Raw genomic sequence first — 24,249 nt, 5'->3', positions numbered from 1 at the left:
GGCTTAGCACTACATTGCTGAGAAAGGGCTTGGTCCCAGCTGGTGGACATAGACGGAACAATAATAGTATCCAACTTTATGATAGCTGGGCAATATGCATGACATGCTGCCAGTCAGGAGGTCTGATCCACAGGTAAAGTGCAACTATACTGAACAGACAAAGCAACTATACTGGAAGACAGAGTTAACAGCACCTAAAATTTTATTAAGGGAAGGCTTACACTTTGTTCAAAAAAGTATCCTCCTATGCCCCATGCATAAGATATTTTGGCCACTTTTCTGCACACCCTGACCTGCGACTGGTCCAAAGCAAGGCAAGGGATAATTGGAATGTTAAATTCTTACAGGATCAGAATCTATCAATTCTGCTTGAAACTGAAGAAAAGAAGTTTAAAGATAGCGGAGAGTTGAGATAACTAGGTCCAAGAATATTCCTAATCTCTGGTTGTCACTTTCATGTTGCTGATTTTATGCATAAGGAAGTTGTGTGAGTCCTCCTGCCAGATGTCCAAAACACTGGTCCCATCTGTGAAACACTTGATCCCAGTGTTATCTGATGCTCCAAGAACACTGTTTTAAATAAAAGAAGAAATATGTAACTGGTATAAGAAACAATAATATATTGTTTGTGAACCCCTAGAATGTTCTGTCTCCTTACAGCACATCTCTAATCTTACCAATTTTCATAATTTTTTCACTCCTCTCTGCCTGCTGGAGATCAGCATGTGTTAACTTAATCCTGCTGAAAATCTGAATTTTGGCTTTGAACACTGCTGATTACAAGACACAGAAAATATCTTTTCCCATCTTTTTTTTTGAAACCACAGATTTCTGATCTGAAGTATGATCATTGCAGACCCAAAAGTGGGAATAGTGCTAAGAAAAACCTGGAGATTGCGTGTGTCCCAGTTCCTGTCTTTCACAGGTGAAGACACTTCTCTCTCCTGACTTTATGCCTTGGATCCTGTTGCAGAGGGGAAACAAAAATAGGGCTGCTGTCTCCCCTGGTCTACTTTTGATAGTGTTTTTTTTTTTTTTCTTCTCACAGGGGCTAAAAAGAACTGAAGAAGGGAGGGGCCTTTCGACTGACATAACTGCTGGCTGTAAGGAGAGAAGAACCTGACTGGGAGACAGGAAGACAGGTTTACAACACCTCCCAAAATAATAAAATACTTGGTTAACTAGAAAGAGGTTGGCCTGGACCTGGTCTTCCTGCATGTGCTTGAGCAGTGGGAAAATCAGCTATCGAGGTGGCAGCAGTGCATCTGAACTGTCTGTGTGTTGGTGCTTATTTCCTTGTCTGCTCTGTGTTGGTCCAGCCTAGACAGGCCCTGATTACTTTATTAGTTTGTCGCTTCATGCGTGAGTCAGACACATGCAAGATCTGGTGGTTTGCACCCAGCAAGTTCCAGCAAAGGAGTTCTTGGTTATTACATTGCAGGTCCAGTCCTGCAGCACAGTCCTGTCAATACAGTTTCAACAGGGAGATATTCTATCTAACTGCACCTGGGATTTATGGACCCCTCTATGCACTGGAATGGCAATATGGCTTGAAAGGAATACATACCCATGTATGAGCCTATCACACACACATGCAGGATGAGCACAGTCCCAGACAAGCTCCAGGCAGACCACTCTAAGGAAGGAGCTCTGCGCACTAATCTTCTTTCCCACCCCTCCCCATCACTTCCAGGGTACTAAAACTGCTGGGAAATTGTGTCTCTGGCACATATGATAATCTCCAGCTTTTAACAATAGCTATGCTCAGTAATCACCAACAGGAATGGTGGAGGATGACAAAGGGCAATACAAAGTCAAAGTGAAAGATCAGCTCTTCACATGGTCTCTTTCATAGCTAAATGTTGCCTCTGTAAAGAGCTCAGACATTTTGACGATCTATTTACCTCCTTAGAAGAGGTAATCATACAGGGACCAAATCTCTGGTCTTTCTTTCTCACTCATTTTCCCCAAGCAAGTTCTGTCCTTAACTAAGTCCCAAAATAAGATGCAAGATAATGGGATTTATTAATGGGAGAGAGTGGTATCCCAGTCTACATGAGCGAATGTGCAGCAGACATTCGAAGGGGTAGAAATACCAGTCCACTATTGATGAGTTTTGAAAATGTGGCAGTAGAGACTATGATCCCAGTATGTAAAGCATGGCTTTGGTGGTGCAAATCACGCTGTGAGAAAACCAAAGTTTTTGCCTGAAAGATGATGTGCAGCACCACACAAGAGAGCTTGCCTAGCCCTGGCGCTGCACAGTACATTTTCTGGAGGCAGAGAGGACAATCTGGCCATCATCATGTGGTTTTGACTACAATACCAGTTCACCTTTTGTACAGGAGGATCTTGTCATTAGGACAGTGTAACATGTTTTTAAAAGGGTAATTTTTCTCTGTTTTTTTTACAGGCAAAGAAAAAGAGACAAAGTGAACAAAGATACCTGAGGCCAATGAGAAGCTTAGTAACTGAATCAGACATTGGGCTGTCTAGTGGGTCAGCATCAAGTTAATCAGGTATTCAAAAAGCTGCGTTATTTACTAATGTAAATGTGTCCACACTAGAGGGTGCTGCACTGCTTTTCTAAAGTAATTTCCTGTACTTCTTTTATTTAAACTCACGCTGAACTCAAGTAAAAGTTCTTTTTGCTTGACAGTGAAGATCTAAAGAACAGGAACTATTCTTGGGTAACTCAGTGTAGGCATGCAGTTTTGCTTTGGAGAATTAAGTTCCTAAGGAGGAAAAGAAACTCCTTTTTAGATCAATGAATTTGCAAAGGCATTTTCCCAGGAAATACTGTACGCATACATAACTATACATATAAATAATCTCCTTTATTCATTAAAGCAATATAAAAAAAGAAAATAGAATAAGACAGAATTTTAACAGATACAGTGGAACAGAACTTGTGTTTCTTAAAAAAAATTCAATCAAAATGTTGACAGTCAAATTTTTATGGTAGAATATGTAGATATAATAGACTGTTTTATGAAAATCAGTTTTACCAGTAACAGTCTGACTTTAAATATCTTTTAAAAGTGCACAGACAGATGAAAAAATCCAGCCCAAACACTCATTCTCCTGCAAACTCAAGAAAATTAACTTTAATTAAATTAACAAAAACCTCTCAATCTGAAAATGATGTGGGATGAATTGATGTAGCTCAGAGACTGTGAACACAGACTAGGCATGACATCAGGATCAACGACATTTCTAATCAATCAAGGGAGTGGCTGAGACTCTGCTCCTTTTAGGGGGGAATAAATTCAGAGAAATGTTGTTGAGTTTAATGGTGGCATGAATCTAAGATTTTAGCACCAGTGTCATGCTACCAAAGGTGTGTCCTTAGCAAGGAGCATGCATGAACAGATATGCATGTGTGCACATATTGAGAATGCAGACATCAGCATGTCTCAGCTACATTCTTTGGAACAATTTTCTTTGGCCTGAGAGAGGGAAATAAATTTTGCTGCTGGGAACATAAGAGCCCAGAATAGCTATTATAGAAGGAGTTAAAGGTTAGTTTTCTCAATGGGCAATTCAACAGACTCTAAATCAAAGACCAGTGAGAGAAGCCATACCATGTGGAATTGATATGGACATAAATTATTCTGCTGTTTTTCTTACGTTTTCTTCTGTACTACAGTTACCTTATGCTGGCTTTAGCCAAATTAGTGTATCTCTCATACTTTTAGATACCAGACTGCACGTACTTGTGAGAATTAATACACTATCTGCATATAGACCTGAGAAAGGCATGATTTTGAGCTGCTTTCATCAAACCATGGCTTCTTCCAGATCTTAGGTCCATAAGGTGCACAGGCATACTCTGCAAATTTGCGTTCAGGATTACAATTTGCATAGCATCCTTCATGAAGTTTGTGGGAATGCTGGATTACTCTGCTGGCAAATTTATGAGACGAAGAGGAAGGTTGTCAATAATTCAATTAAGCTGCTACTAATAATTTTTCAATATATTAATATATTTTCAATATATTTCAATGAAAATGTATATTCAATATATTCCAGTAGCTACTGTTGTAGCTCCTTTTAAAATGACTGCATAGCAGTGGAACTTGTTACATGTGAAGCTGAAAAGGCAATATGGCTGGGAAATTAGGGTATGTATTGATTAATGCTGACAAAAAAAATCTCCTAGCTTCTATCAGAGGGGTAGCTGCTGGAATTGCAGGGAAAAGATTTCCAAATTAAAAAGCACTCTCCACAGCATCCAGACAATGCTGCACTTGATGCACATGCTGCAGCTTTCCACTGTGTTGGAATTATCACCTGTCTTCAACTTCAAACTCACGTGACACCTCTGGTTTCCTTGTTCCCTGACTTTGTGAGGAGTCCCACTCTCCTTGACACGTGTGCTCCATGGCGCACTTTGCTACAGCAAAAGCTCTGCCCTCACATTTCTGCTGCTTATGGTGCTTTACAGCTGCTATAAAAACAATTGTTTTTATGTTTGGATTAAAACAGTAAGCAAACATACTGAAATCAGAGATGACAGTTCTATGAGAAACCCTAGTAAGTTCTCCTGAAATTCAGAGGAGGCTTTTTTGACAGGGGAGATAATTCCAAGTGCATGAAGTAGGTTTTATCCTCTGGCTTTGCCTTGCATGGCTCCATGTGGCTCCTCAATGGACCGTGACAACTCCTTCCTAAATTCCCCTTCAGCAGCAGACACTTTAGAAAACAAATTCTGGATGTTTTTTGCACTGGTACTCTGCACATGCCAGGGCTCAGAGTGCAGGGCTGAGCAGGGCCCCAGCAGGACTGAGTTGCCCAGACCAGGGAAGGTGGGAACGATGCTCTCCCTGCAAGGAGGAGCTGCACAGGGCAGATCACAGCAACCTGGTTTTGAGCCTGGGTACTGGAGACAGACCATGTGAGGTTGCACCTACCATTTCAGCATTGCACACTGGAGATACTTCATCCTATGAAAACAAATGGAAAGGAAACAGGAGGAAAAGTAGTACAGATAAAGCCAGACAGGGGCAAAACATGGTGTATCCTTCCCTTCCAGTGGCATAAAATGCATTGGAGTCCCATTATCACTGTGCCCTCTGCACCTTCTTCTCCAGCATATGGTATATAGATTTCACGGATGCCAGATGATATTGCAGAACCTTCTTTGAAACCCAGATGCACAAACTGTCACTTATTATTTGTATTTAGTGGATTACCATTGACCAAAGAAGATAATACTGGACTTTCTTTGCATTTGCTGATAGTAGAGCAGCTCTGCACGTCATGGGAGCTTGACCTTGTAGGGGATGAGATGCCCAGGTGCTGGAAGAATTGCTTCACACCAGGAGAGTGAGAGGGACAATGTTTTTGTTGCTGTTTTCCTCACCACTGGTACTAGCACAGTGAAGCCTGATGGCTGGGGTATCCTAGCCATCTAGCAATGCAATCAGCTGGTCTCTGTCACTTGAAGCAGGGAGAAGGTGTCTGTGTGTTTCTACTCTCCTGAGGTGTGGTGCAGAGGTAAGAGCCACAGTATTGGCTGCTTTCAATAAGAGTATAAACCCTTATTGAAAAAGTATCTTTGGACATGGGAAGGCCAGGTAGAGCATGCAAAGCCTCAAGAAAACACTTTTGCTGTTTCACTCTGAAGAATGTTTTCTCATTAAACCAGCTACAATTACTTTGAAGGTCTCCAGTAACTGTTGTCTGCACATAGGTAGGAAATTCACCTTGAAGTTGAGAAACTATTCATGTTCCTCTGTGCTCTTTACTTACCAGCTTTTCATGCCACTCTGATCTTTCTCTATGTTGCTCTGTCAGAAGTTGATGACTTTTTATCTTTTTTGTCTCTAAGTAACTTCTGTCTTCAGACAAGTTGTTTTATCTGGTCCTCAGCTTATCATTTAACCTCCCTGTGAGATGTGCTTTTCCTCTATATTATTTGTAGGGAGAGAAGAATCAGAAGACAAGAGCCCAGTCACATCTTTTACTACAGAGGAAGAATAGGATCACTGGTGATACAGGCGGAGCATGATGCAGGGAGAGATGTTATTTGTGATTTCTCGAGCTTACTTTCAAGCCAGATCTCCTAAACTTGTATATTCAAGCATGCATAAACCACACACTTCTTCTCCCACGCTGTTTGATTTATGATTCAGTGTGGTGCCTCTCTTCTCCAAGGCTTGTGTGCAAAGCCAAACCATGCCGCATAGCAGCTAGCTGGTGACCTTAGACCTTTAACCCCATCACCAGTAATGTCTGCTGATTCTTATATTTCAAATCCTGATGGATCACGTGGGTGGGCTTGTTTAACTTGCACGTGGCACTATTTGTATCTCCTTGTGTTAAAAACCTAGGAAACTGCATATATATATATATATAAGAATATAAATATATATATTGCACCACATGTTGCCAAGAGAACATAAGAGGTAAAAGCTGAGTACTTGGGAGTTAGGTAATGCCAAAAACACTTGAACTCCCTCGTGTGCGCACATTATGAAACAGTCTCTACTTACAGGATCACATTACTCCTGTTTCCACAGGTCAAGAATACTAGGTGCTGTAAGCTGGAGGAAAGCCTTGATTCTATGTCTCTCCTGCTCCTGTGACAGAAATTAGGGGGTAAAATGCAAAACAGAAAACTGTGAGGAATAGGGTAGTTTGGCAACAGGTGTAAGAAAGAAAATCATCTGGTTGAGATGTAACACTTTCAAGGTGTGTGGCAATATTTAGCACAAATGTCCTGATAAAAGATTCCATCTGCATTCATACTAGTCTCATGTGGTCTGGTCAGTCCTTGGGACTTTAGGCAGAAAATTGTAATTACGACCAGCAGTAAGATTCACCATCATGGGAAAAATAGAACAGAAGGGAAAGAACCATAGAGACAAAATATATTTTTCTTTTTGCTGCACATTGGTGTTCCAGAGGTGTGAGGAAGGGAAGGGATTTCATAAGACTAAATTGCAGAGTTATGTGACAGGTCAGCAGTTCCACTAGGTTTGTCCTTCATATTGGTGTGGAGTGTCAAACTCCATGCATTCAGGCACTTTACAAGTTTTTTATTGTGTATTCCAGGGAGCACAGTGAACATACTCTCCCCAGGTGTGTCTAGTGGTCTGCTGCACAGTAACCCTTTTTCTCTGTAGTAAAGAAAAAAATCATTTAGAAAAAGGAATTAAAAAAATGCAGGAAATTAAAGGGAAAAAAAAAGAGTGTAGACACAACCTGAAAGTATATTCACTTTGCCAAAACTTCATTCATAACAGTATGAACATGTTTATTGATGTTGATTTAACTTCAAACAAACACTCAGGATTCAGGAAAAATGGGTGTCGACTAGAAAAATGGTATAGCAACAGAATAGATGAAAATGTCCTCAAGGTCAGTTTTAGGACATCTGTTGTTCATAATATGTGTCTATATATAAATATAAAATTACTTGGATGAGGGTGTTGAAAACCTAAGCAATATTCAGCTCTAGTTTCCGTTTGCTCACTCTGGAGTAATTCCACAGACCTTAGTGGAGAAGATCCAGATTTACCCCAATTAAAAGATGGAGAGCACAGTCTGACTCTGAGAGCTCAAAACTCTGAGAGCTCAGAGTTTGCAGATGATGCAGAGGATGAACAAATATCAAGGAAGAGCGTAACCAGATTCCAAGGGATTTGGATTATATTGAGAATTGGAGCAGGCAGATGGGAAATGCAGTTCATTGTCAAAATGATAAAATAATGAGGCTGAGTTAAAGGAGATAATCTAGGGAATAACTGCTACATTCAGCAAACATCATAACTAGAAAAGAGATTAAGGCAAAATAATTAAATCCCTCAGTCTGTTACATAGCTACAGTAAATAAAAAGGCCTGTGAGGTATGTGCTTAAGTACTGTAGTAGAGGTAAAGAATATTAAAGAAGATGCACAGTAGTCATAGTATCTATGGCACTGCCTAAGAAATTGTCTCTGCTGCCAATTATCAGTGTACAGAAAAGCTACCCTACCATTTTTCTTCCTTTCCTGAGAAGGCCTAGCACTGATCTGGGCAATGCAAGTTAGGAGAAAGGACACCTTGGTGTGGTTTTGTCTCTGTCATTTCTTCCCGGATAACTGTGAGATCCCATTTAGCAGATGGAGGTGGAGAACACCTCAGTGACATACAAGCATTGCGTACCCTCACAAGAGAGACTTTAAACACTGAATTCCCCAAGATAAAAATGTTTTAGGCTCATAGGTATGCCAGCATTTCAGGAAATCCCTCTCGTTTGTCTAGGACTTCTATGTTGGTCCAGCTTTGTGATGAATTTGCAATAATCAGAGTGAAGAGAAAGGACTCAAGAGCACCATATCTCTATCCCCACATTTGCCATTTGTGCTGGCACCATTCTCAGTCCCAGACTGAGAGGGACCAAGAGAAATCTTGTCTGAAAATCTGTGAGTGCCAAGGAGAGTGTACTCCTCTGATACTCAAGAAAGATGTGCTGGTAACAACTGATTCAGAGCAGGCAGAACTACTCATTGAGTTCTTTTCCTGAGTCTTCACTGGCAGTCAAGTTTTCCACTTTCTTTCAAGACCTCATCCTATGGGTAGGTGTGGGGGAATGAAGTCCGTTTCACTGTAAGCAAAATGCAGGTTTGGGATCACTTGATGAAGCTAAATAGCCACCAGTCTATGGGACCTGATGAAATACGTCGCAGGATTCTGGGAGATCTGGCTCACATTGCTGCCAAGCCACTCTCCATCATATTTGAAAACTTATGGCAGTCGAGTAGAAATCCCTGAGGACTGGAAAATGGTAATTGTTGCTCCTAGTTTTAAAAAGGGGGAAAAGGAAGGAAAAGGAAAAAGGGGAAATACAGACTGGCAAGCCTCACCTCTATGCCTAGGAAGATCATGGAGTGTGTACTCCTAGAAAATATGCTATGGCACATTAAGAGATGATGGGGTGATTCAAGGCAGCCAGCAGAGCTTTATTAAGGGCAACATGTGCCTGATCAATCTTGTGACCTCTGGAGTGATGGCAGTGGCCAACAGGGAAAGACTGAAAGATGTCATCTACTTAGACCTCTGCAAGGTTTTTGATATGGTCCCACATCACATCCTGATGTCCAAACTGGAGAGACATGGATTTAACAGATGGACTCTTCAGTGGATAAGGAATTGGCAGGATGGATGCCACCAGAGCGTTGTGCTCTCTGTCCAGGTGGAAGCCGTGACAAGTGATGTCCATCAGGGCTGGGACTGGTGCTCTGCAGTGTCCTCACCAATGGCACAGACAGTGGGATTGAGGGCATCCCCAGCAGGTTTGGAGATGACACAAAGCTGAACAGTGCAGCTGACACAACACAAAAATGGCATGTGTTCCAGAGAACAAATTGGAAAATTTCGCCTATGAACTTCATGAATTTCAACAAATCCAAGTGCCAGGTACTGTACCCAGATCAGCAGTCCCAGACAGGAGTGAAAACTGGGGGAAGTCATTGAGAACAGCCCTGCTGAGAAGTGTCTGTGGACTCTTGTGAATGAAAGGTTGGACATGAGCTATGCACTTATGGCATGCATGAAAGGCTGGACATGAGCCATGCATAGAAAGCCAGCTGTATCCTCACTTCAGCAAAAGAAGAGTGGCCAGCAGGTAGAGGGATGTGATTTTCTGCCTATACTTGGCCTTTGTGAGACCCCACCTGGAGTGCTCTGTCCAGGTCTGAGGTCCTTCACACAGGAAAGATATGGACCTGTTGGAGTGAGTCCAGAGGAGGCCACAAGGATGACTGAAGAGGTGGAGTACCTCGCTTATGGAGACAGGCTGGGAGAGCTGGGATGCGTCAGCCTGGAGAAGTCTTCAAGGAGACCTCATTGCAGCCTTCCAGGACCTTAAGGTGGCTTATAGAAATTAAAAATAAAGACTGTGAGAGCATGTAGAGACAGGACAAGGGACAATGGTTTTTAGGTGGAAGAAAGTAGTTTAGATTAGATGTTAGGAAGAAATTCTTTACTCAGAGGGTGCTCAAGCACAGGAACAGGTTTTCTATAGTGGTTGTGGGTGCTCCATCCCTGGAAATATTCAAGACTAGTTTGGATGGGGCCCTGAGAAACTGGATCTAGTGGAATATGTCCCTGCCCATGACAAGAGGTTGGAGCTATATGATCTTGAAGTACTTTGCAGTCCTTCTATGATTCTATGCATCTATTATGAGGAGGAATATTTTGAGGATTCAGGTTAATATAATGGGCACATATTGCACTGTCCCTCTTCATAGAACATACTCTCACATTAATTAACTTCCTTGACAGTTCCTATAAAATTTGGAGATGAAAGTAATATATTAATTGATGACTAGTTTTTTCCTCCCACAAGGGAGTGACAGGACATTATTTCCTACACTATAAATTTGTGGTCTCAGTTCAACAGTTTACCTTTCTTAATTTCATCATTCTGCCCTTTAATTCTTACTAGTCCTGCCAGGATCACTCTGGAGCCAAAAAACTGATATGTTGAACACTTTTTGTTACAATACTATTGATTCTGATTAAATGTGCAAGATACTGAGGCTAAAGGTTTGATTTAATTTTCTGCTTTTTTTTTTTTCCAAAATCAGCCTCCCTGATAAAACAGCTTTTGGATGTTTTAGTGGACTCAAGTTTTCTAATTTAACTGTGGGTTTTTTTCTGTCTCCTTTGATGTTTCCCCTGTGAGGGCAATTACAGGTTATACAGGACAAACACTGGCTGTAGCTTTTCCAGCATTTTCCTAGCCAGTAATTGCCTCATTCTCACTTTGGCAAGCAGGTGAGCAGGTCTACCTGCACAGCTCTGGCAGGGAAGGGTTTTATGCCAACAAAAAGAGTAGGTGGGGAAAATGCGTGAGATAGCAGTGAACACAGCATACTTGCTGTGAATCAGCAGGTGTGTGCCAGCCACATCTCTAAGCCCTTGCACTTTATATGGAAGTGTCTTTGCTGTCACATCACTGACACCCTCCTCCTCCTCTGGCAAAAAAATTGTTCCTGTCAACCCTTCACAAGAAAAATCACAGGGGACATCCAACATTCAGAAACTGAAAAAGGATCTGGAAGTTAGTCCTGAAGAACCAACCCCCCTCTCCCTGCCCCCAACAAATGTAGCTTTTAATGTTGAAAAAGAAGCAGAAGTATTGGAGAAGATCAAAGATGTTCTGTGACCTAAATGAAGGATGTCCCTTTTGCAGGTAATTCTGTGTGAAAATGTCTGCACCCTATGTTGTGATCCAGCCTAAAAATCAAACAGAAGAATTTCTATCAGAGAAGTCCGTCACCAAGCAGTCCAAGAGTCAGCATTTCATAGATTTAAAGGTCAGTAGGGACCATTATCTCATTTAGGACGACATCCGGTAAAGCACACAGGCTGTAGGCTTCATCCAATTACCTCTGCATCAGCCTATAGCTTTTATTTGCCTGTGGCACATTTCACTCTGGAGAAATGGTTTTCCCTGGTCAGCCAGCTTCACCACTGAAAGCATGTGGTTTCTTAGGCATTTGTATGCAAATCTGCTGGAAATGCAGCAGTTTGCAGCAGGTCACATCCCCTCTGAGATTGCAGCGCAATTTGCAGGTCACACAGCTCTGGCGTCTGCAGTGTAGTGAGTGCTGAATGAGCAGGGAACAGTGACAAGAGGGAGGTGACTGTTTTTCATGATGACACTGGGATGAGGCTCACTTGGACACAGCTGTGTCTCTCAGAGGAAAACATCATCTGAGTAATAAATTACAAGTTGTAGTTTGGTCTTTATAGTGGTATTTTCAGAGTTTTGACACGCCTTGTTTCTTTCTCTGTGTCAGACAAAAATGCTCATGAGACAGCAAACAGATTTCTAAACAAAGGACACACTAGTTTTTCAATTATTTCTTCTATCTAACAATTTTCTTCCAATATTTTCACATTTAAGGAAAAGTATGGTTGTGTTTTCTGATTTAAACAGCTGATAGTGGTCTCAAACTCAACTAAGAAACAGACATGTTTTAAAAGTCTTTTGAAACAAAGATGGTTAGAATTTGTTGTCTTTTTGTGCTTTGTCTATTTCAATGTAGTTAAGAATAAAATTTTATTTCACATGAAAACTAATGATAAATTGTTAATCTTGGTTAATTCTTTCTAAACAAAGTGATGCTTTTATTTCATGTATAGATTTGTATAGAAAAAGACAAATAACTAGAACAGTTTAAGTATACTTCCATTTATGCAAAAAAAGTCTGTTTTGCCTCTGTTGAAATACAAGTTCTGTACCAAAATGTTGTGATTCCTCAGGTAATGTTAACAGTAAAAATAAACCAAGCAATTTACAGAAAAGTCCTGTCTGGGGTGCAGAAATAGAACTGAGTATCATAAAGGCATTCACACCACACTAGAACAAGTGCACCGGTCCAGGGATCACCGGAGGAAGGATCATTCAAAGTCCATGCAGAGATTTTAGGATTGGGTGCCATCCCTACCTACAAACTCCCTGTGACATATCTGATCACAGCTACTCATCCCTGGTAAGACCTTCTATGCTCTACCTAGCCCTCAACAGACAGCTCTGCTGCCAGGGACTCACTCCCTGGCACAAGAAAACTCCAGCCCCTCCTGGTCAGGCTGGAGTTTTCTGAAGTGTTCTATGGCTAAGACATCACGGCTGCTGTATACCAGTGCTTGCCAGAAAATGTGCCAGACTCCGTACTAGCTCTAGTGGAAAGATTTGGAAAAAGGTACAGAAAAAGAGGTGAAATGGATGAGTACACAGCAGAGATTTTCAAGGAAGTCTGTCTCCCAAGGACAAATTCAGGATGTTTCTGTGGACTGGACCAGGAGTGTAGAAATGAGTTTGAAGGAAATGGATGCTGAACAGAATTAAACGCTTGGAGACGTAGCTCTTCCCAAGCTGGAAATCCCAACCCCGGCTCTGCCCCTTGCACCTAAGGAGCAACAGTCCTGAGACAGCAGTCTCAATCATTCCCTCACCCTCTCTGGAGCTTGGAGCTCTTCTGTGGTTTTGTGCTTGTGTGAGCAGTGGGTTGGATGAGCACACTCCATTCACGCCTGCTAGACTTCAGCACTATGTGCAGCTCCCTCTGTCATTCAGCACATACATCCTCTCTGCACTTTCCTCTTGGAAAGCAAGTCTGGTCTCGTTAAGCTCTGCTGTCCTAAGGCAGTCTCATTGTTTACATCAGAGCAGCAAATCTACCAAGGAGGCCAATTAATTGAGATGTGTCTGTGGCCAGTTTGAAGCATTGAGCAAAATTCTTAATAAAGAATAATAGGGGATGGTGCAGGCCACAGAGATTATTTGGTTTCCAGGAAACAGCCTGCAACTGGGAAACCAATATGTTCAGTGCTGGGTGCCAAATTGCCAGCACAATCCTCCTGTTCCGTCCTGCAGGCAGCTAGCAATCGGCCTCTGGTGAGCTCAGCCGGCCTGAAAAGCAGTGGGAGGAGCTGCTGTGAGCTCCCCTACCTTGTCACATTTCCAGTAATATGTCAGAGCAGTTGACCCCTGGATGACTCAGCCACATCTCATAAGGGAAATGCCTGGCAAGAAGATCATGCTGGAGGAAAGGTTTTAACAGCTGGGAGAAGAAGCCCCGTCATTGTGGCAGAAGAGGAAAGTAAGACAGCATGAAAGCAAGACAGCCTACCTGGACACCAGCATGCAAGGGTCAGGAGAAAATGGATGCCCCTATTGATGGTGGACTGAAGTTTTTGTAGGTCAAAGTCATCACAAAAGCCAGAGGGATCAAGCTCTGGATATGCTACCCTGTAAATGTGAAGTGTTAGGTACTTACATACACGTTTACTTGCAAGGATTTCAGATTATGATTTCAGAAATCATTGGCCATCTCACCAGGAAGATTCATCTGCTATGTTGCTGCTTCAGGGGATGAAAGACATCAAGTGACTTCTTTGATGAGAGAGTGTGTGCGCTGCTTTAGCATCCAGAGCTAATAATTTAGCAGTAATGGGGATGAAACATGCTAGAGACTCCAATCTCTTCAAGTCTTTTCCTGGATGGGGCACATGGTCTGTCAGAGATGTAAAGGCAGCACTGGGAGAAGAACTACTGCTGTTACAGCTGGCAGTAACTGGGCCATGGACTATTCTCTGTAGCTATTGAGCCCATGTTCCAATGGCTTCATGTCCCATAGCTAAAGCACCCCCATTTGACACAGTGTCACAACACTTCACTGTTTCTTACACAGATACCCTCTATCATCAGGTGTGGCCTTTTGTTTTCTTGATCATTTAGCTTGCAAACCACCCTGAGACCTGAGCAGAGACCAGAACAATGGTAATCCCACTTGTGAACAGTGAGACATACTCAGTGAACACATGGGCTTTTCATTACATGTGCATATCTGTTTCCAAATATTTCAGTCCTCTGTGCCATCTCTGGTGCCTTAGGGCACATCTTGCTGAAGTTCTCACACAGCAAATAAAGATCCTAGCCAAAGGTCCAGACCCTCCAAGAATGAAACCAAAAGTACCAAACTCTTTAAAAGGGCAAGTATCATGACAGTGTCAGTAGTAGTATTTTCTAAAAATAAGTCATGGTGGTTTAAACATCTATGAATACATATTGTTTATATATATAAGCTCTCTTATAAGCTCTCTTAAACTCCTCAGGTGGGAGAAAATTCTCCTGTCCCGAAATGTAGCTCACTTAACTAGGCTTACTGATAGCAGGATTCTACAAAAGTAACAAGCATAACAAAACCTCTCTCTGAATGTTTGGATTTCAGTGGCCCTGAAAAATGTCTTATTTAGCAGCAGTCTATATGCTGCTCTAGCATCTGTTTGGAGAGAGTTGGAGTAAAAAACCAAGTGCCCTTAACCGTGGTGCAGATGTGTTCCATTCCAAGGTCTTCAAAACTCCCATATGGTACAAGACCTGTCCATTTCTCAGAGCAGTGTCATGACTTGTTAGCCATTTGTTAGACAGCTCACACCTGACTTTTTGGGGTGATTGGAACACAGACCACAGGAAAAATATTAGGAATGCAGAAAAGAAAAAACAATTTCCTTAATACTAGCCATTTACATCTTATTAGTGCTGAATAGTTCTAAAGAGTTAGTGCTGAAGAGTTCCAAAAGACTTACATCTGTGTTTAATTTTCAAATCAGAAGTAATTGCACTGGGATTAATGGGATTGTTAACAGGATTCTGCTTACAAATGCATACATAACTTTGAAGGAACAGTATCATTAACTGTATAATCACCAGAGGTACAATCCACATGTTGTAAATTTGTGCATTTGTCTTCCTCATCCCAGATAGACATACCTAAGTGTCATTGTTTGTTTAGGCAATGAAATCTTGTATTTCTCTGTGCAGAAGTTCAGACAATATAAAAGACTGTGTTTATCCCCTTGATCTGCTCTAGGATTTCCCCTGTGACTCACTCCATGCTTCTGAAAAGTTTGTAGTTTAATCCCAAATGTTATTTCTGTCACTCTTCTGGGATTAAACATTTCCATTTACCTTTCCCTTCAGTCATGAGTTATAGAGTAGGTGGCCCATAAAGACTGTTTATCTCTTCACAGTGTTTGAAGGCTTTAATTTCCATTTTCTTCCACAGCTGAAAGAGAGAAACCATTGTTGCTTTGCAATCATTTAAGCCTCTAATGTCACATCAGAAGGATACACTGCTCAGTAGAAGCAGTGATAAATTCATACCCAACAGCCTCATATTACCCAAAGGTTCATCTATGTGTCCCATGTTTGTTGTTTTTTGATAATCATGGCCTGGATTGGAATGGACCTGAAATATTATCTAGTGCCAACATCCTTGCCATGGACAGGGAGACCTTTTTTTAGGCCAGTCTTCTCAACATTTTATCGAGCTGACCTTGAACACTGATGGGAGGGGTGAGGCCGGGGGGGGGGTGGTGATGGGCATCCACAGTCTCCCTGGGCAACCTGGTCCAGTGTCTCACCACCTTCATGGTGAAGAATTTGTTCCTAAATCTAGCCTAAATTTCCTTTCTTTCAGTTTGTACCCATTACTCCTTGCCCTATCACTACAATTTCTGACAGAATGTTCTTCTCTGACATCCTTGTAGGACCCTTCAGATATCAGAGGTTGCTATGAGGTCTCGATACAGCTTTCTCCTTCCCAGGATGAACAGACCCAACTTTCTCAGTCTGTCTTCACAGGGAGGTGCTCCAGTCCTCTTATCAATGTTGTGGCCTCCTCTGGACTGGATCTAGCAGTTCCACCATGTCCTTCTTATGCTGAGGACCTCAGAGCTGGATGCAGGGTTCTGAGTGGGCTCTCCCTAGAGCAGAGCAGAGGGCCAGAATCCCCTCCCTCTCCTGCTGCCCACGCTGCTCTGGATGCAGCCCAGGGTCTCATTGCCTTCCTGGGCTGTGAGTGCTCATGGTTGGGTCATGTCAAAGTTTTCTTCAATCATCACCCCCAAGTTCTCCTCAGCGCTGCTGTCAATCTCCACTCAACATGTGGCTGTGTCTGGGATTGCCACAACCCAGGGACAGGACCCTGCACTTTGCCTTGTTGGACTTCATGGGGTTTGCACAGACACACCTCTCCAGCCTGTCCAGGCCCCTCTGGATGGTATCACTTCCCTCCAGTGTGCTGACTGCTCCACAGAGCTTGGTGCTGGTGTCAAACTTGCTGAGGGTGCCCTTGATCCCCCTGTCCATGTCACAGACAGAGGTGTTCAGCAGTATTGGTCCCAGAACTGACCCCAGAGAGACACCACTGGTCACTGGTCTCCAGCTCACTGGTCTACCAGGACAGTGAGCTGGTAACAGCAGCTCTGTGTGTGTGGACATACAGGCAGTTTTCTTTATCCATGGAGTGGTCCCCATTGTACCCAGGCCTCTGCAGTCCTTCTTAATGCTTCCCAGACTGCTGTTCCAAACATATTTCACCGGCAACCACAAGGCACACTACTTACTAGTGGATAATAATCCTTGGGTTTAACTACACTTGAGACTGTCTCAGTGCATCGCTGATCTGGGCTCTCAGAAGACAACACATCTCCCTTGAAAGCAGGTCAGGTGTAATATCAAAGATTAGTTATATTTCCTTGTATTTCTTCTCAACAACAAATTGGGTAACAGAAAGCTGCATTAATACTGCAGTGCTTCCTAATGCTCTGGCTTTGCAGAGCAGAATTGCCTGCATTATCACACTAATGTAATATAATGGAGGAGCATTAGAAATGCTCCAGAGATCCAAACTGATAGTCAGTCTAGTCCAGGGACTGCCTAGAGCAGTGGCTGGCAACCAAATGTTTTGGAGTAAGCAATAAAACATGTGTAATGTTCCTTTTGTCGCAAGACTCTTCAGCACAAGGGAACTCCTGTCCTAAGCCCTGCTGCAGATCATTATATTCCCCAAAAAACAAGGCTAAGTACCTCACAGAAGAGTTATCCTAAGCAGTGTAATTATAAATGCAGATTGTATATAATGCCATTTAAGGCATCTAATCCCTTTTTGGAAGTCTTACTGACAAATCTGCTTCTCTGCATGGCAGCACAAATTTAATTAGTCTCTGTTCAAGAGGAATTCCTCATCAGCCTGTGGTTGTTTTTTTTTTGACTCCTCCACCTGCCCTCTTCTTCCAGGGTGCGCAGGTAAATACCCATGGGTGCACAGCTTGCTTTTTCCCTTGCAGAATGAATCTCAAGAGTTTCATCCTGGAGATGCACACTCAGAACACATTCCCTGTGAGATTTGCATCCAGTGCCCCATCCAACCTCTTCAATGTTCCTTTCAATATTTTCAGAAGAAAAGTATCTATTCAGGAGTTGCATACCTTCTCCTCCCACTAGGGCACACCCACTTTCCTGAGACTCTTTTCCTGAATTCCCCCTGGAGAAAAGCAGGTCGGGAGCAGATCCTTGGCAGGACCTGAGGACACCTGTCTGAAGGAGAGGCTTCTTGCTGGAAGGAAGCGAGGTCACGCAGTGGGGCAGGTGGGGAGCATGGTGGAAGTGGGCTGCTGATATGGGAAGGGCGGATAACAGGCTGTATTTGAAGAGCAGGTTGCTCAGCATCTGGGGCTTTTTTAGACAGGTAACTTGAAAGTGTAAATTGTCTTTTTGATAAGCCTTGCTTTTATCAATTCTCCGCAAAGCTGTCCCCCACGCAGCCCCTTTTAAAATTAATTTTTTAAGTGTAATAAAAATAATTTTATCAAAATGCAACATCTCAGCAAGGGCTCCGATTTTTCACCTCAGTGTTGCCATTTTGCATATCATAATGCCATTCCAGTGAATGAAATTCATCATACCAAAAGCTCCAGCTTGGAAGAAAAAAAATACCTCAATAATTTTCATAAAACCTCACATGTTCCTGTGGAATATTTCAATCTAATCAAAAGAGCATTTGCTGGATGGACAGGTGTCCAGTCAGAGCATTTCAACCAGCTCTGATAAGATACTTAGCAAGTAGCTTCCAACACACCCTAGAGACTTGGGCACTCAAGGCTCAATGCAACTTCAAGGAGGTTCTTGCTCCAAAACCACTTGGTATTGATTTGTGTTAAGACACTTCTTCCACTTAACACCAAAATACTACAACAGATAAACAAAAAGCAATCAAGAAATTGAGGGAAAGAGTCTGAAATATCATCAGGGATTGGAGCTTCTCACCCAAAGCAGAGCTGGCTGCTGTAACATATTTGGCCACATGGCTGCAAGAGCATGAAGGAAGAAAACAGCACTCAGCAGACAGCAGCACCAAAAAGAAATCATGGGAATTGGTAGTTATACTGGTTGGGAAAGTCTCAGTGAGGGACTCAGTGAGCCCTACACTGAGCTCTTCTGGTGGCCAGGGAACTTTCACAAAAGATGTTGGAATGAGGAAACTATGAAACTGTCAAGACTCTGACAAAGCCCTGTAACATTGGAGCTCTCCCCTTCTAAACTGACATCCTCATGCAATGGAGCTGAAGCCACTAAGCTGAGTGAACAAGGAAGGAACCCACTGTTTGCACCTGAGGCTACGTGTCTGGGGCAGTTTATTTCATTTCTCATAACGCTCTATTTCTACACTCTTGCCATCTTATTTCTTTTTCTATCCCTCATCTTGAAGATTGTTCTGTACAGAGCTAAAAACTAAATGTATTCCAAAACACACTGTTAATTACATATAAGACCTTTGACTGCTCCAAGCAACACATGGGATTTAAATATATACTGTCATTCCCCTGTGGATTAGCAACACTTTTAAATCTGTCTCAAAATCAATATTTTGCATCAGTGACTAGAGAAAATTAGTCTGGGACTGAAATTGAAACCTGCAGCTATCTTCATCACATCCTCACAGCTCCATCCCTCTAGGAGACTGTGCCATCTGGTACATTGAGATCAGGATACTTGTCAGGCAACCAAATTGAGTTGAGAAGATTTGGGTGCTAAGAATTCTTCCGTTCAGACTTTTACTGATATTAGCAATAGACCTTACACTTCATTAATTGCTGTAAAACCTTTCATGCATGCTCTTTCACACATCAGAACTTCTCAGGGAATCAGAAATGCCTTTGCACCCTGTTTCTGAGTTTGCCTCCCAAAAACGAAATTTTCCCATGGAAAGTAGCTCATCTGTAGTAGCTGCTAATGTCAAGTGAAGGTATTACCTGAAATAAATTTCCTCAATGTGACCTTTCTGCAAGTCCACAGAGCACAGGCCCCAGAAGCATTTTAATTCTCAGTCAGGGAGATGCTGTGCCTGTTACGTGCCCTGTTACACCTCCATCTTCATTTGATCTGCTGCAGGCCACGTGTAGCTGGTAAGTTAGCTTGCCTCACTCTGCAGGAAGACATGTAGCTTTCAATGAAACAGTGATCCACTACTCCAGCAATTACTCTACCTGACAATCATTTCCATCCTCTTTTGTCTTTGCAGTTCCTGGATTTAGAAGGATTTTTCCCTCTAGTACTGATTGCAAATAAAAACCCAATACTGTAGTATTGTTTTATTATTTGCAAACTTCTCTTTTCCAAGCTTTTAAATTTACGTATTTCTGAGCATTTTCCCCATACAAAAGCTGATTTCAAGCCAGTAAATTTTGAACTTTGAACAGCAAACTTTTGTACTTTGTTATCTTGGATGGTCCCCTGTCAGTGTATCAGCAACCACAGGATGAAAACAACTGCTTTTAAAGAGATCAACATCCCGTCCTTCTCCCCCTAAATAAACCAACGTGCTTGAAGCTGTTACTTTAAGGCAGCATTTTCAGACCTTGCACCACTTATATATCTGTATTCTGAGTCCTCTGCTGTCCCATTTCATGTTGTTGCCTCCTCCAGCATCCTCTCCTCTCCATCCTCCAGCATCCTCCTCCTTGTACCAGTGATGCCAAGCTGACACAGTGGGGTAGGGTGGTGCCACCACAGCTGGGGCCAACAGTCTGTACCTCCCTGTCTCTGCTCCTTGTTCACAGCCCCTGTACAGAGCGACTGTGCTAACCCTTACAGCTGGAGCCTCTCACCTAAAATGCACATTAAGGAAGCCTGCCAGAGGCACTGCTTTCCAAAACTGTCCTTTCCCTCACCAGAAGTTGCTTCTTACTGATTTTTATCATTAGCCAAACACAAAGGACTACATAACGGGCAGTACACAATTCAGTAATCTGGATTTCCCTGAGGAATGCTTCCTTAGCCATTCATTATTGCATGTATTCCTGTTTCTTCTGCAAATTTTATCAGCAATGATTTTCCTGTTTCCTTCCAGATTATTGATTAAAATATTGAACAGCCCTTGGACTGAAATCCGTCCTTCAGGGATACAACTAATATCATCTGCATTCACACACTGGTCCACTTGAACAATTACCTTTTGAGATCTATTTTTTGGTCCATTTTTAATCCATTTAACAGGACTTATTGATTCCTAGACCATGCTTATTTTAAGGAAGAGGTACTTTAGAACACAATGGAAACCTTATTCATTTGGGAAAGTGCATTCATTCTGGTCCTGGCAGCCTGGGGAATTGATGTTGACCATGGTGCTGACAACATAGCATTTCTTTGTGGGTTTTTCCCCCACTATTTCCTACCACAGTTTTTTGCTGTCCAGGAAAAGAGAGGTATGAAAATCACTGCTGTATTTCAGAGATGCTGTGCTTTACATCTTCTTCAAACCCCTGTTCTACAGAGGAACTTGCCTTCTTACTGGTAGGGGTTGTTGATTACCACTAGGGAGCAGCGTTTTATCCCTGGTGTCCAGAATTACGGCCAGAGAGTTCCAGGGCTATACCCAAATCTCTTTGTTTTTAAAAGGATGCTAGGAGGAAAATGTGTTATTCTACAGTTTGGTGCTTTTGAGATCATCCAGTTTTTCTTGACTGAGAAAATCTTTACGAACGCTATGTATGAGATAGCAGGCCAGTACACCTCTTACCGACAAATTATTTGTCTTTAGCTGCACTTAACTCCGGTTATGATCTTCATGCAGGCAGAATTAGCTTTGTTGTGCCGTGGATAGGTCCTTTTTGGAGAGAAGGCAATTGAAATGGAATATTCCAAGCATGCTGAGGATCCAGGAAAAGTTTTCATTCTGAAAAAAAAGATTGGAAGGATATCTACTTTTAAGATTTGAGACACACAGAGTTTGTGTATGTAGGTTTTTGTAGTATTTGTAACCAAAACAAGCCCCAACACCCAGGCAGCTGCGTAACAGAGAGCCTGTCCTGACCCTGTCAGAGAAATCAACCACAAATGGAAACCAAGTAACCTGTCTAAACCCAGGAAATAATTAATGGAATAGCAGCAAAGAAAATTCATTTTCCTCTCCAGGAATGCCTGCAAGGCACAGGAGCACAAGAGATGTACCTGTCCATAGCTCATGCCATTGCTTGCCAGGCAGTGGGATCACTCCCCAGCTCTCACAGGCAGACCCCTTACCCCAGAGACTCGTCTGGGCCTAATCAGTGGGAAAGAGGGGTTTATCCTGACATTTCTTGGACATGTCAGGGCAGTCCAACGCAGCTTTAGCCGTGCACTGCAGCTGTGAAAGGGATGAATCCAACTGAAAAAGGAGAGAAATGGAGGGCACATATTGCACAAAGGACAATAGGTATCCCCACAGAGAGCAAGTTGCAGGCAGTTACAGTGCCTGCGAGTAAATAGCATGTGTCTGCTCAGGATATTGGAGAGGACTGCATGGAAACCTGCTTGGCAGATGATGCAAAGGTAGTAAACTGCTCCCTGTGTCTAGACAGGCCTTTTAGGGACTGCTGGAAAGGAGGTGATAGTGATAGACAGTCAGTTGTGGTTGAAAAAGGGGTGGGAAAGAAAGCAGATTCTTTATGTAAAGTTTATGGCTTTAGACAGCATCATCTTTGGAAGTGCATTGGCCTATTCAAGGCCAGTCAGAGATGTGGAAAAGCAAAGCCTTGATGAATAGCTGAGCAGATGACAAATGGAAGGTGTGAGGGGGAGATATTCAGTTTCATCATAAACATTCAAATAATTGACTTTTGGAGTGGAATGTCTTCAGGTAATCCAGCATGGAAGTGGGCTGAGATGTCAAACAACAAATCAGAAAATCAAAAAGCAGAAAAAGCAATGAATTACAACAAAGATATTCTTTGGAATGTTGTGTCTGTAAGGGTGAAATGAGAGAAACTGCACCCTCAGAAAAAGAAGAGTGCAGTAGAAGCTAATGGAAAAGAAAAGGAAAGGGGAAGGGAGAAGATATCAATTCTCATTTAAGCAGACAATGGGCAATAGGAAATAAAATCATAGCATATAGATACGTACATACATACACATATATAAATATACGTGCATATGGTTGTCAAATATTGGTCATCCTAGAAATGTGTGGGAACTGAAAAAATGGTTTTAAATGAAACTACTAATAAACAGACTGTAGCAGAAACTTAGTGATAATTAATAGAGTTCTGAAATGTCACAGCAGGTGACTACTTTGCTGCTAGCAACATGCAAGACTCAGCTCAAAAGAGAAAGGCTGATAGGATTGAACAGCAGGGTAAAGATGCTATCAGGAAAAGGAAATAAGAGTTCCAATTGGGACCAAATGAGGACAGCAGGAATTCTTCTGGTTAGTCAGTTGTGAGCAGGCAGAACAAAAACCTTAGAGAAGCAACATGCCAAGGGCATATCATGTTACTCCACTCATCAGGAGAAGGATGCTCTTCACAGGCTGTGTAAAAGCTGAAGATGGTTGCAGAGGTCAAGGTGAGAAGATAAGGTCACAGCAGAAAACCAAATACATTCTTCATGCCTGCATTAATTCAGAATGAGCTCTCTGATGTTCACGGTTCATTTTCAGGCATATCTTTTGGGATATGCTCAAGGATTTGTATCTAAATAAACCTATAGAATAACCTCTTAAAATAAAGAACGAAAAAGTCTCCATGAATGTTGTCATTCATCCAAAACTTCAAAAGGAGCCCAAGTATGAAATTCCCACATCAGTTACTATGGTGTGAGAGCTACCATTTACAGCAGCCCCAGTGGAGGAATGGTGGGTGGCAGGTAAGGTATGTTTTAAAAGACCTGTGGAGACAGATGTTGTGGGCCGTGCAGGTTAGAAATTCTGATGTCCATGCTGAGCAATACAAGGTAGAATTTATTGACATAACCAATAAGAGGAGCGTACTCAGTTTTTGTGGAAGGAAGTAATGTTTCACTTATCTGTGAGGGTTATTTTGGAGGACAACTGAATTTGTTTGTGAGAAAGATCCAGGTTTTCTCAGGACCTAAGGACTCTGCTTGACTGTATTTGTTGCATCCATACATTCTGTGATTCCCTACAGAATTTTGGAGACCTGAAGCTCTGATAGGCTACCAGCAAAAATGTATTGCCTAGGTAAAGAACAGGATAAAATAAAGGAAAAAGTAAACTAATAAAAAGTCATAATTTACAGCATACAGATTGTAAATGAAACAGATCCAGACAGAAATGCATGTTGCACAGCTTGTTTACAGATGATTTTTAGAAGGGGCAGTTGCCTAATGAGGCAATCAACTTTGGCAAGCAAAGTTGGGGTAGTGAAACAAGTGGTACCAAGAAGGGTTGTCAAAAAATCATAAGAAGCAAAATAACATAAGAAAAAGTTTTAGATTAAACTCTGGTATTTAATTCAAAGCAGTTACCCTGTGGCAACAGCAGTGTCAATGCTGCATATAAAGTGGTGAATTGTGAATTATACATTTTCCTTAAAAACCAGATTATTGTATTACTGTGGGTTGGTCTGCAGAAACATTTGCTCAGTAAATAGTAAAAATACAAAAAAGAACTAATCTAAAAGTTAGT

General features: G+C 42.1%; 1 long non-coding RNA gene across 1 annotated transcript in view; it reads left to right on the top strand.

Annotated features, from left to right (window-relative positions):
* LOC134431700 (uncharacterized) overlaps positions 1 to 24,249 on the top strand; it is a 28,837-nt gene that overhangs the window by 775 nt on the left and 3,813 nt on the right. Inside the window, exons 2-3 of the long non-coding RNA XR_010031056.1 lie at positions 1,049 to 1,142; positions 2,414 to 2,519. This is a non-coding gene — a long non-coding RNA (uncharacterized LOC134431700). The remainder of the gene's footprint in view (positions 1 to 1,048; positions 1,143 to 2,413; positions 2,520 to 24,249) is intronic.

The sequence above is a fragment of the Melospiza melodia genome, chromosome Z (genome assembly GCF_035770615.1).
Source record: "Melospiza melodia melodia isolate bMelMel2 chromosome Z, bMelMel2.pri, whole genome shotgun sequence".
NCBI lineage: Eukaryota > Metazoa > Chordata > Aves > Passeriformes > Passerellidae > Melospiza > Melospiza melodia.
The sequence above is the reverse complement of the archived record's forward strand: the minus strand, read 5'-3'. Positions and strand labels throughout refer to the sequence as shown.